General features: G+C 40.6%; 1 pseudogene; it reads left to right on the top strand.

Annotated features, from left to right (window-relative positions):
* The first annotated feature begins 763 nt into the window (after nucleotides 1–763).
* Nucleotides 764–13042, top strand: LOC142461040 (troponin I, slow skeletal muscle pseudogene; annotated as a pseudogene).
* Nucleotides 13043–14135: the final 1093 nt, after the last annotated feature.

Raw genomic sequence — 14135 nt, 5'->3', positions numbered from 1 at the left:
GCTATGAGAACAAAAGACCTATATCCTTAACATTTTAATAAGCCACATAATCATAGGAAGAAAGGAAGGAAGAAATAAAGAAAAAGTGCCGAAACAGTTAAACTCAGCTCCATGAGCTCAAAGCCAGCGAGAGCCCCCTTCACGTTCACGTGGAAGTAGGTGAATGCAGCAGATACGGGAAGTAGGGATCACAGGCTGATGGGTGCAGAGTCTAAGAATGGTGGGAACATGGCATGGCACCAACAGCCTTCAGGGTCATTGTCCCACATGGGGCTGCCCCTGGAGACAGCTTTAAAATCCCATTAAGCTGGGAAGGTAAACAGCAAGAGTGAGAGAGGCTCCCAGTGTCTCATAAAAAGACCACACCTTACCAAGGTATCATCAGACTGTGAGTTAATTGATAGCTTGGATTCTACCCTTACTTTCACACAGGTTCAAGTTGACATAAGATATAGTCATCACAACCAGTTTCCTAAGTTATTTTAGTATGCAAATTTAAATAAATAAAGTAAAAGGATACAATTTTCACACAACTTCTATTTTAAATGATACTTCAAGTTGTTAATATTGCTAGATGTTGTCATGTCATACGAGTCATGACTTACATACTATAGAATGAAACACTGTTCCTTCCTGCACCATCCTCACAATTGCATATATTTGAGTATCAACTTATACACCATTAAAAAGAATATTAGAGAACTGGGTGGTAAGTCTTAAGTAATGGCTCCAAAGGCATTAAAAAGAAATAAAAAGATGAAGAATGAGAAACAGAGATAAAGGAATGGAGATTAAGAAAAAGGCAGGTAGGACAGAAAAGTATACTTTATCTGTCTAATCAGAGTCCAGAGTGTAGGAAATTAATGAATGGGACAGAATTTTGAAAACTGTTCGAAAGTTTTTAAAGATGATAAATATAAAGTTATAATAAATCATATATTGTCTTTTTTAGCTTTCTAAAAGAAGAAATAAAAATATATATCCATGCGTAAATATTCAAAATGACATTATTCATAATACCCCAAAAGTGAAAACAATGCAAATGTCCATCAGATGATCAATGGGTAAGCAAAATGTAATATATCTACAGTATGAAATATATTTGATCATAATAGAGGAGCACTGAAAGATTTACATATTAATGATAAAAGATGTAAAATAGTATGGCATTTGGAAGCACAAATATACTTTAATTTGGATCTTAAGCTTCCAAGTATAATTGTAATATACATCTCAACAAAAAATGCCCACCAGATTACTAAAGAAATAGGAGGTACCCCCAATACAATAGCACCTCGCCCTGCTAAGCAGCCATTGCAGGATACCCATCTTCCCGACATGATCACTGAAGTGTGTGTAAGCAAATGTGGTGAAGAAAGCTGATGGTGCCCGGCTATCAAAAAAAGATATAGCGTCTGGGGTCTTAAAGGCTTGAAGGCAAATAAGCGGCCATCTAGCTCAGAAGCAACAAAGCCCACAGAGAAGAAGCACAAGGCCTAAGCGAATACAAGGTGTTGAATGGACCATGCAGCAGATACAAAGGAACAAAAACAATCATTGTGTGATCACCTTCCTCACATAATGGCTGAAGACAAAAGTGTGCATAAGCAAGTGTGGTGAAGAAGGCAGATGGTGCCCGGCTACTGAGAGATATAGCGTCTGGGGACTTAAAGGCTTGAAAGCAAACAAGCGGCCATCTAGCCCAGAAGCAACCGAGCCCACACGGAAGCAGCACACCAACATAGGTGACCATGAAGGACAGAGGAGACCAGGTCTCCAACAACAAATGTGGGGTGGTGGTGAGAATCACATCACCGTGAAAGAGGGGGAGTGCATGATGGAGACCCAATGCCCACCTGTAGACAGCTGAACACCCCTTCCAGAGGGGTAGTGAGGAGGAGATGGGCCACACAGGGTTCAGTGTAACAACAATGAAACTCAAAACCTTCCTCTAGTTCCTGAACGCTTCCTCCTCTCCCAACCATCATGACCCCAATCCTACCTTGCCTTGCGGACCTGGTTGTACCAGAGGATGTACAGCGGTGCAGTGGGGATCTGGAGGAACAGGGAATCTAGGACAGACGAACCCTTCAACACCAGCGGTGGGAGTGGCGACACCAGGAGGGAAGAGCATGTAGAAAGGGAGAACCGATCTCGGAGATCTATGTGTAACCTCCTCTCTGGGAGATTGGCAAGGGGGAGGCGGGTGAGGGGAGACACCGGGGAGTTTAAGATAAGATATAATAATTATTTATAAACTATCAAGGGACCAGGGGTGGGATCGGGGAGGGAGGGGGATGGGGGGAACAAAAGGGAAACCGAGCTGATTCCAGGAACCCAAGTGGAAGGTGAATTATGAGAGTGACGAGTGCAACGAATGTATAAGGGTGCTTTGCTCAATTGATGTATGTACAGATTGTGATAAGAGCCTTATGAGCCCCAATAAAAAGATTTTTTTTAAAAAGGAAAAAAAAAGAAATAGGAGGTAAATGATATAACAACATATTTCATATTGTGAATGTGTCAAATACCCACTCTGTAGATTCACAATATAGTGCATCTTGATAGTTTGAATTTTATAAAAAGGCATATCTATAATTCATAACCAGAGTCAGATACATAAAGGTGAAAAAGGATTAAATAGCATATGCCAATATGCTCTTGAAGAACCCTTGGTAGCCTAAGGGCCAAGCTCTTGGTTGCTAAAGCAAAGATTAGTGGTTTCATTTCACCCAGTGGCTTCATAGGTGACAACCTGCACTTGATGGTGCAGTTCACTCTGCCACTTGCATCTGCATGTTTCAGAATAGATGGTTCCCAACAGCACCAACAACAGATCTCTGTATACTGTTTCCCACTCTTCTCTGCCGCCACTCCATTGTTAGTTTGGATCCGACAAACTCAGTTTTAAACTGAACAACTTATATTTTATACAGAATGTCCACTTTAAGCATTGTGCTCTTTTAAGCAATTACATATATGTGATAAAATGGACCAAAATAACTCAAACACAAATGAGAACTTTAAAGGGCAGAGATTGGAAATTAAGAGTAACAAAATAACATGTGCAGAGTTCAAGAGTGATCACTGTCCACTATCATCCACTATATGCATCATAACAAAGAATGGACAGCCTTGAGAAGAATGGGAATTGCAGAACACTTCATTGCGCTCATGCAGAATTTGTACATACTAAGGGCTCGAGTAGAAAGCAAATGTTTTGAGAATAATGAGGGAAACAAATGTACAAACGTGCTTGACACAACGGATGGATGGATGGATTGTGATAAGGGTTGTATGAGCCCCCAACAAATTGATTTTTAAAATAAATAAAATTATGTGGTTTGGTTGCCCATGATGAAATCTCAACCTTCAGTATGGACTAAAACTCATTGTAAGGAAAACCAAAGTCCTCATAACTCAACCAGTCAATTAAGATGGCAAATAGATAAAAGACTGAATTATGAAGCATTTAATCTAGCTTGAATTCTCAATTAAGACGCATGGAAGGAACAACAAAAAGAAATCAAACCATGCATTGCATTAGTTGAATCTGCTGCATATGACCTCTTTAAAGTGTTGAAAAATAAATATGCTATCTTGAGGACTAAGGTGAACCTAATACAAGCAACAGTATTTCTCATGGCCCCATGTACATGTGAAAGGTAGATATTAAAAAAGAAGAAGACTTAAAAGAATTGATGCATTTTAATTGTGGTGCTGCTAAAGAATACTGAAAGTATCATGGACAACTAAAACCACAAACCACTCTGTCTTGGAAGAAGTAAGGCCAGAGAACTGCTTGAAGCCAGGATGGCAAAGCTTCATCTTACATACCTTGGACATGTTGGTAAGGGAGACCAGTCCTTGGAAAAGGACATTATGGGTCATAAAGTAAAGGCACAGCAAAAAAAAAAGGGTAAGACCCTGAATGAGAAGGATTGACACATGACTGCAGTAGTAAGTGCAAACATACAAGGGGGTACCCAATAAAAACAAAACAAAAACAAAAATCCTGATCACCTCCCCATAGCCCAGTATTTAAATTGTTGTCCAAAACAATCATATCACCTTCAAAGTACTCTCCATTACATTTAATGCCTTTGTCAAAGCTGCGATTCCATTCTTGAAAACGTTTTTCAGACTCATCTGTTTGGATGGCTGACAGCACCTCCCTTGTTTTTTTCTTCACCTCTTCTACATTGTCAAATTGCTGTCTGTTCATGTTCCCCTTCATTCACGGAAACAAAAGAAGTCACACGGAGTGAGCTCAGGTGAGTATGATGCGTGGAGCATGCTGTTTTTTGGTCAAAACTGGTGCACTGAGATGGCTGCATGAGCAGTTGCACTGTCTTGGTGGCAAAACCATTCCTGTCTGCCATACTTTCTAATACAATCTTTTCAGAACCTCAAAAGCAGTGGTCATCGACCATCCTAATGCCGCGACCCTTTAGTACAGTTCCCCATGATGTGGTGACCCTCCCCCAACCATAAAATTATTTTTGTTGTTACTTCATAACTATACTTTTGCTACTGTTATGAATCGGGCGACCCCTGTGAAAGGGTCGTTCAACCCAGAGGCTGAGAACCATTGCTCTTAATAGAAAGCTTGATTAACAGTCTGACCTGGAAGAACAAACTCTAAATGCACTACGAGTCAACATATTCATCCATTCGGGAAGTTGACAGACGTCCAGAATGAGGTTTATCCTCAATCAAAACGTCACCTTTTGAAATGAGAAAACCACTCGTACACTTGAGATTTTCTCATAGCACTGTACTTGTAAGCTGTGTTCAACATCGCAAAAGTTTTTGCAGCATTTTTCCTGAGCAGGAAACAAAATTCACAGCTGCACGCTATTCTCTTAAATTAGCCATAAGAAAAAATGAGTTTAGAACAAAACAGCTTTTATGAAAACATTCAATGTGACTAGAGAAAACCTTCCCAGGTGAGGCCACTTGGTGCACTTAACTCAGAGCAAGTTGCTTTATGCTCACCTAGTGGGAAAAATGCATACTATGAAGGCTCTGCCCAGTGGAACTTTTGTCCATCATTTGGTGGGTGAGACACTTGAGATGATATTGCAGCACCAGGCAGTGTTTTGTGCTGATATGCATAGCTCTCTGTGAGTCAGAACAGACTGTACAGCATCTAACAACAACCCTTGTCAATGAGCCATACAAAGAGAAATGTGTATATTTTCAACAATAACAACAACAAATAGGATTGGGCTAAGAACACTTTTTAAAGTTTTACTCTTATGCAGTCTAATTTCAGAGTTAGTATACTTTCTATTAAACTACAACTAGCAGTTAAACCCATAATCAACATTCTTGGAAACAGCAGCCAGGAAACAAATAGCCCATTGTCAGGCAAATCAGCTGCACAAACACCTTTAAAGTGTTAAAGAACCCCTGGAGACCAGTGGTGAGAGTGGCAATACCAGGAGGGAGGAGGAAAGGTGGTGGTAGAAAGGGGGAACTGATTACAAAGATCTACATATAACCTCCTCCCTGGGGGACAGACAAGAGAAAAGTGGGTGAAGGGACAGCGGGCAGTGTAAGATATGATAAAATAGTAATTTATAAATTATTACGGGTTCATGAGGGAGGGTGGAGTGGGGAGGGAGGGAAAAAAAAAGAAAAAACAGGGAGCTGATTCCAGGAGCCCAAGTGGAAAGCAAGTGTTCTGAGAATGATGCGGGCAGCGAATGTATGTGTGCTTTACACAACAGACATATGTATGGATTGTGATGAGTTGTTTGAGCCCCAATAAAATGATTTTTTAAAATAAGTGTTAAAGAGCGTAGATGTCATTTTGAATACAAGGTGTGCCTGACCAAAGTCTTGATATTTTCAATCACCTCATAGGCATATAAAAGCTGCACAATGAACTAGGACCACATGAGAAAAACTGATAAAATTTAATTATGGTGTTGGCGTTGAATACGAACAAATAAATCTGCTTTGGAGAAAGTACAGGCAGAATGATCCTTAGTAGTGTAGACGCCTAAACTTTGTCTCACACGCTCTGGAAATGGTATCAGGAGAGACCAGTCCCTAGAAAAGGACGTCATGCCTGATAAAGTAGAGGGGCAGTGACAAAGAGGAAGACCCTTGAAATTTTGGATTGACATGGTGACTGCAACAATGGCCTCAAATATAACAATTATGATGATGACTTCGTATTAGGCAGTGTTTTGCTCAGGTATGCATAGAGTCACTATGAGTCAGAGCCTCCAGCGCAGTTAACTTTCTCAACTGTGGAAATACGAGGAACATATTTAGGATAATAAAATCAACCTTTCTGGAAATACAGAAAAGACCTAGGAGACAAAGGGCATTTATAGAGGTCTAAAGATAGACATGTACATATGTAAATATATTTATATATGACGATGAGGAAATATATCTATGTGCATATATTTACAGGTTTAGTATTAAGGTAGCAGATGGATATTGGGCCTCTATTCAAGTACTCCCTCAATGCAAGAACACTTTGTTCTATTAGCCTGGTATTCCATGATATTCACCTTTCCGACATGATCACTGAAGACAAAGCAGGTGCATAAGCAAATGTGTTTAAGAAAGCTTATGGTGACTGGCTATCAAAAGATAGCCATCAAAAGATAGTGTCTGGGGTCTTAAAGGCTTGAAGATTAACCTGTGGCCATCTAGCTCAGAAGCATCAAAGCCCACATAGAAGGAGCATACCAACCTGTGTGATCATGATGTGTCAATAGGATCAGGTATCAGGCATCATAGAACAAAAATTCATATCATTGTGAATGAGGAGGATTGTGGAGTGAGTCCCCAAAGCCCATCTGTAGACAATTGGGCATCCCCTTTCAGAAGGGTCGTGGGGAGGAAATGAGTCAGTCAGGGTGTAGTATAGGTGAGTGGGTTGGAAATGGGGAACTGATTACAAGGATCCACATGTGACCTCCTCCCTGGGAGAGGGACGGCAGAGAAGGGGGGGGAAGGGAGACTCCGGTTAGGGCAAGATATGACAAAATAACAATGTATAAATTACCAAGGGCACATGAGGGAGGGGGGAGCGGGGAGGGAGGGGAAAAAAAAGAGGACCTGATGCAAAGGGCTTAAGTGGAGAGCAAATGCTTTGAGAATGATTGGGGCAGGGAATGAGCAGATGTGCTTTATACAATTGATGTATGTATATGTATGAATTGTGATAAGATTTGTATGAGCCCCTAATAAAATGTAAAAAAAGAAAAGGAAAAAAAAAAAGAAAATGATTAGGGCAAAGAATGTACAGATGTGCTTTATACAATTGATGTATGTATATGTATGGATTGTGATAAGAGTTATATGAGCCCCTAATAAAATGTTTAAAAAAAAAGAAACTTACAAGGTTCCTCTAGTTCTTTAATGCTTTCTCCCCTCCACCCCCACACTGTCATGTCCCCAATTCTACCTTACAAATCTGGCTAGACCAGAGCATGTACATGGGTACAGATAAGAGCTGGAAACTCAGGGAATCGAGGTCAGATAACACCGTAGGAATAATATTGAGAGTAGCCATACCAGGAAGGCAAGGGGAAGGTGGGGAAGAGAGGGAGAACTGATTATAGGGATCTACATATAACCCTGAGGGATGGACAACAGAAAAGTGGGTGAAGGGAGACATAGGACAGAGTAAGACATGAAAAAATAATAACTTATAAATTATCAAAGGTTCATGAAGGAGGGAGGAGGAGGGAGGGGGGGAAAGGGAAACTGATACCAAGGGCTCAAGTAGAAAGAAAATGATTTGAGAATGATGAGGGCAACAAATGCACAAATGTCCTTGAAACAATGGATGGATAGATGGATTATGATAAGAGTTGTACAAGCCCCCAATATCCAAGTTATCCTTTCAGAATGCACATCAGAACAGGCGACACTTTTGTTGGAACATTCAGTGACTTTATATCTCATTCAAAAGAATTGGATGATCTAACATAATTTCATATCTTCCTAATTTTATAACCAATTATTCTTTCCCACCTTTATCACTTTATTATATTTGGCCTCTTCGTTTTACCTTGAATGTTTAAAGCATAGAAACTTTATCCTTGTTATTTGTACTGATTCAAGTGTTCTTGCTCTAGATAATCATATATAGCTCTTTTTGTCCTTCCAACACTTTCTTTAAATGTCCCTTTCTCATTGACATTGTCTAACCATATTTTTGACAGTTTCACTTTTCTCTAAGACATAATTTTCTAATTTAACATATTTAACTTTATATTTTTGTTTTGCTACAGTATACTAGAATGTATGCTTGATTAAGACAAGGGGTTCCCCACTATATCTCCACTGCTAGACAGTGCCAGACACATGCTACATGGATTAAATGAAGTGTATGGATTTGTGGTTTCTTCATCTTTTTTGTCTGTCCGTTTGTATGGAGCGCAATAGCTTCAAATCAACACACACGCTACCACAGAGTACAACAACCCATCAGACACGTGTCTTACAAGTGAGGGTGGCAAGACTCACGTATGTTGGAAATGTTCTCAGAAGAGACCAGTCCCTAGGAAAGGACATCACTGGCATTTCAAATGCCAGCAGGGTCACCCAAAGTGAACAGGTTTGAGCGAAGCTTCCGGACTTAGAAAAGTCAACAACGAAGGAATCAGCTGCCCACTTCTGAGGAGGAAGTAGCTGCAAACATTTTTTATATCTTTGCAACATCGTCAGATACTGAAGGCCTACTGAATGGAAGCAGAACATTGTCAAAGATAGATCCGGAGGTTGGGCCCCTCGGGTGTGTGGACACTGGACATGCGACTGAAGAGGAGCTACTTTCTCACAGTGGAGTGCCCATGGTGGGAAAGCCTGTGGAAGGGGAGCCTTCCGGATCTTCTCTTGCTGATGGGACACTACCCAAGATGAAGGAAAAAAAAATAGTTGGAAAAAATTTACTAATGATTAGATATTGGAATGTGCAAAGGATAAATTTAGAAAATATGAAAGTGGTAAAAATGAAATGGGACCCATAAGGATTGATATCCTAATCTGGCTCTTGCCAGGGTTTCTGGTCTTCAGCTCAGGAATTGAATGATGTGCACATTTTCCATTATGCCTATTCTGTTGACTGAACTTACCTGTGTGGACTCATGTTGTACTTGTCCTTTTGTGCTTGGCTAACTTCTCTCAGCATAATATCTTCCAACTCCTTCCACAAGATGAGGTGCCTCATCATTTTGTCACTGTTTTTTTAGGAATGCGTAATATTCCATTGTATTTGCGTACCGGAATTTTTAAATCCATTCATCTATTGATGGAAATCGAGGCTGCTTTCAATTCTTTACAATTGTGAACTATGAAGCTGTAAACAGTGGAGCACAGATAGCTAGTTGTGGTCTGCCTCTTATTTCTTCTGAGTATATGTCTAGGAGTGGAATTGCTGCATCATGACATAACTCGATTTCCATCTGTTTTAAGAATTGCCACATCGCTTTCCACAATGCTTTTATGTATCTACAAGACCATCAGCTGTGAATGAGAGTTCCCATCTCACTACACATTTGTTATAAAATATCAATTATCTATATTCTGATGTTTTTATTTCTGGGTTTTCTGTTATACATTGGTTCAAGTATCTATCATTATACCAGTACCATGTTGTTTTGACAACTGTGGCTGTATAATACTTTTTAAAGTCCAGTAACACAAGCTTTTCTCATCCCCCACTTTATTCTTCTTCTTGAGGAGTTCTTTGGCAATTCTGGGTTTCTTCCCTATGAAGTTGTGTTGTAGATACATAATCTGTTGTCAATTTGAGACTGAAGAATGGAGGGCGGGAGTTTAGCCTGTTAATCAGGTCACAGCTTGATGTCCTCATTTGGAGGCCCTAAGGAGATAAATAGCTCGCTGGAAGCAGGACACACACGCACACACACACACACACACACACACCCTGTGAGACATTTCCATTGAGAAGATACATGGAACTACACTAGAGTCCTGGAGCTGAAGGAGGCACATGGAGATCCCTGCCAGCCAGCTGCTTACACTACCACTGAATCCACAAGACTTTCCACCACTGGCCTGTGATCTTCCTGTATTTGGTGTCATTGCATGTGTTTCATGAGTCTGAAGAGGAATTTATAGATTGTCATCAGACATAGGGGCTAATAGCAGACTTACAGACTTGATCTGGACTAACCTGGGATGTGTTGTCAATATTCAATTGCTCTTTTATATAAAACTCTTATAGACATGAGTGTCTACGAATTTCATTTCTCTAGTCTACCCAGACTACAAGTTGGTAGTCAGTTTTTCCATTTCTTTGAAAAAATGCTGCTGCTATTTTTATTGGGGTTACATTGGACCTATATAGTCCCTTGGATAAGACTGACATCCATACAATAGTCTGTCGATCCACAAGGAGCATGGGACATCTTTCCATTTGTGAAGATCCCTTGTGGTTTCTTGTTCTGTAGTTTTCTTGTATGGATATTTGTTGTTGTTGTTAGGTATTTCCATAGCTATTCCAATTTATGCTTTGTCTCTTTTTCCTGTAATCCTATTCATTGTATATAGCAATCCAAATTGACTTCTGCTTGCTGATCTTATATCCTGCCACTCTACCATATTCGTCTATCACTTCCAGTAATCCTACTGTGGAGAATTTTGGAGTTCTCATTATATACAATCATATCATCTGCAAATAATGATAGTTTCACTTCTTCTTTCTCCAGGTGTACACCGTTGGTAGCCTTCCATTGCCCTATATTATAGGTAGGACCTCCAGGGTTATGTTGAGTAAAAGTCGGGACAGGGGCATCCTTTTGTGGTTCCCTTTTTTAATGGAAATGTTTTCTTCTTTTCTCCATTGATTGTAATGTTGACTGTTGGATTATCTCATATAGATTTGATTATATTAAGTTAATTTCCTACCAGTCATATCTTCTTAACTGTCTTAATTAGGAATGGGTGTTGAATATTGTCAGATGCTTTTTCTGCATCTGTTGATAGTATCATGTGGTTCTTATCCTTTTCCTTCTCAATGTGGTGGATGATGTTGCTGGACTGTCGAATGTTAGACCAACCCTGCAGCACTGGATCATGATCATGATGGATTATTCTTTTTATATACTTTTATATTCTATTGACCAAGATTTTGTTAATGATTTTTGCATCTATGTACATTAGAGATACTGGCCTATAGTTCCCTATCTGTGTCAGATCCTAGCAAGATTGTGATGTTCGCTGTTATACTAGCTTCCTAGAATGTGTTTGGGAGTTTGCCATCCTTTCCTATGTTCTGGAAGAACTTGTGAGAGCTTTGGTGTCAACTCCTGCCTGCATTCTTGGTAGAATACTCTTGCGAAGCCATTTGAGCCAGGGCTCTTTTTAGTTGGAAATTCCTTGATAACCTCATATATTTCTTCTTTTTCTATGCTTCTGTTCAAGTTCTTAACATCTATATGGGATAATCTGGAGAGGCTTTGTTTTCCCAGGCATTTGTCCATGTCTTCCAAGTTGTTGTATTCCTTGGAGTACAGTCCTTTGTAGTGCTGTGTACTTGGTCTTTTAATGTCATTGGGGTCCATTGTAATTCCCTGTTTCATCCCTCATCCTGGATATTGACATCTGTTCTTCCTATCTTTTATTAAGTTTGCCAACGGTTTGTCTACTATATTAATCCTTTCAAAGAATCAATTGATTACTGAGTTAATTTTCTCCACCGTTCTTTTGTTTTTTCCACTCATTTATCTCCACTCTGATTTTCATAATTTCTTTTGCTATTAAAAGGATTATTCAGGTGACTCTGTTAAAACTGCTGAAGGATTTGTGACAGGGTATGGTTAGTGTATATCCACAAGGATACCACACTCAAAGTTAAAGGTATAATGGGGTTGAGTTGGGACACTAGATCACTCCAGTCTTGACTGCAGGAAGAGCAATGGGTCATTGCAAAAGGTGCACTCCTGGGACATGAGAACCCAAAGGGCATAAGTACTGTTAGGTAAGCAGGTGCTGGGAGATGCATCCCCAAAAGAAATGCAGAATGGACTGATGGATTTTATCAGGACCCGGTTGCTGTGTAACAGAGGAATAATCATCTACTTGGGGTCAGGGCAATAGTTAGACTTGGAACTATTTTCATGGGCTTTTCTTGTTTGTTGCTTCTCTCTCTCTCTCTCTTCTGGTGTCTATCTTGTAAGATAGGCAGGATAAACAATCCCAAGGAGATGCAACAGGACCAAATGTTCCGGTTGGGATGGGCATGGGAGAGGAGAAGGCAGGGAGAGGGAAGTGATGAGCCAGTAGTGACAGTGACAGGGGAATAGCAAGGGATCTAAAAGTGATGATGTTTCTGGTCATGTTTGCTCAATAGAAATGCATCTGAAAGGAATTACTGAGAGGTGGATGATGGGTAAACATGATGGCGGGGCAGGAGGAAAGAGAAAAGAAAAAGAATAAGAAAATAAAAATTATATAGGACTGACCTTAGATCCTCCCAAGTAAACTCTGGCTTCTGCAAAACGTTCAAGTGCTGTATAGTGCTGCCGGACACCACCATGCCAGAAGTAGAAAATCCAAGATCACCGCCTCCCGCAAGCTCATGCTGAAGAGCCTGATGCTGGCCAAGGCCAAGGAGTGCTGGGAACAGGAGCACCAGGAGCCGGAGGCTGAGAAGGAGCGGTACCTGACAGCGCGCATTCCCTCCCTGCAGACCCGAGGCCTGACACTCAGCGCCCTGCAGATTAAGGACCTGAAGCTGAAGGTGATGGACCTCCGAGGGAAGTTCAAGCGCCCGTCCCTGCGTCGGGTCCGCGTCTCCGCCGACGCCATGCTCCGGGCCCTGCACAAGGTGTCCATGGACCTGCGGGCCAAACTCAAGTCTGTGAAGAAGGAAGACACGGAGAAGGTGCAGACTCTGCTGACGGAGTGCACAGGTGTGAACGTGACTATACCGGCGGGAGGAGACGATGGAGATGCTCGCTATCCCTGGTCAGAATCAGGCCAGAGGCTGACCAGCAAGCGGACCATCAATGGCTCATATTCAAGGTCAAGTCGAAGTTGAAGAAAATGAAACCGAGTCCATGAGAGTCAAACTGCTCCTTAGAAGTGAGGGCGGGGAGACTTTGTCTCATGGACTTTGGACAGGTTATCAGAAGGGACCCCATGCATGGGGAAGTGGAGCGTTTGTGGAAAAGAGGCAGACCCTTCACGAGACGGACTGACCACAGTGGGCTCAGACAGAACAATTTTGAGGCTAACACAGCACAAGGCATTGTGTCCCTCTGTTGTCCAGAGGGCCATTATGGGACAGAACTCAGTCAGCAAGTTCTGAACAGCAATATGGTCTTCATTTTTGTGTTAGAAAATGCTAATATCACCTACCTACCGATTTAATTTTTTCTTTCATTTTTTAATTAAAATAGCCTTTAAAATTAAAAAAATTATATATAGGCATAAATATAGATATGTATATATGTAGATAATTAACATATAAAGATAGGTGTTTAAATGTATATATGTGTATATGTATACATATATGTATATATATGCATAAACTTATACACCTCCACACCCATGGGTGTATACATGTAGCATATGGGCCTCTACTTTAATCTTACTTCAGTACAAGGACCATTTATTCTAATTATGTGGCAATGTATGATACTCACCTTCCCAACATGATTGCTAAAGACAAAATGGGTGTAAAAGCAAGTGCTAATAAAGCTGATGTTGCCTGCCAAAAGATATAGCATCAGAAGCCTTAAGTACTTGAAGTTAAACAAGCGACCATCTAGCAAGAAAGCAACAAAGTTTACACGGAAGAAGCACACCAGCCTGTGTGATCATGAGGTGTCGACAGGAATAGGTATCAGAAGTTCAAAAACCAAGCAACCAAATTGATGTGAAGGAGCATACCCAAAGTAGAGACCCCCAAATCACCTGCAAGGTAATAGGAAAATCCCTCACAGAAGGGCCACACATAAGGGATGATATATCCAAGGTGCAATATAGCACTGTTGAAACATATAACTATTCTCTTATTCTTTAATATTTGCTCCCCTTACTACCATAGCCTTAGTTCTACCTCATTAATCTTGTTAGGCCTTTGTATGTTCATTTGTATAATTAAGATCATTCGATTCATGAAATTCAAG

The sequence above is a fragment of the Tenrec ecaudatus genome, chromosome 11 (assembly GCF_050624435.1).
Source record: "Tenrec ecaudatus isolate mTenEca1 chromosome 11, mTenEca1.hap1, whole genome shotgun sequence".
Taxonomy (NCBI): Eukaryota; Metazoa; Chordata; class Mammalia; order Afrosoricida; family Tenrecidae; genus Tenrec; species Tenrec ecaudatus.
Note: the sequence above shows the minus strand (reverse complement) of the source record. Positions and strands in the feature narration are given on the sequence as shown.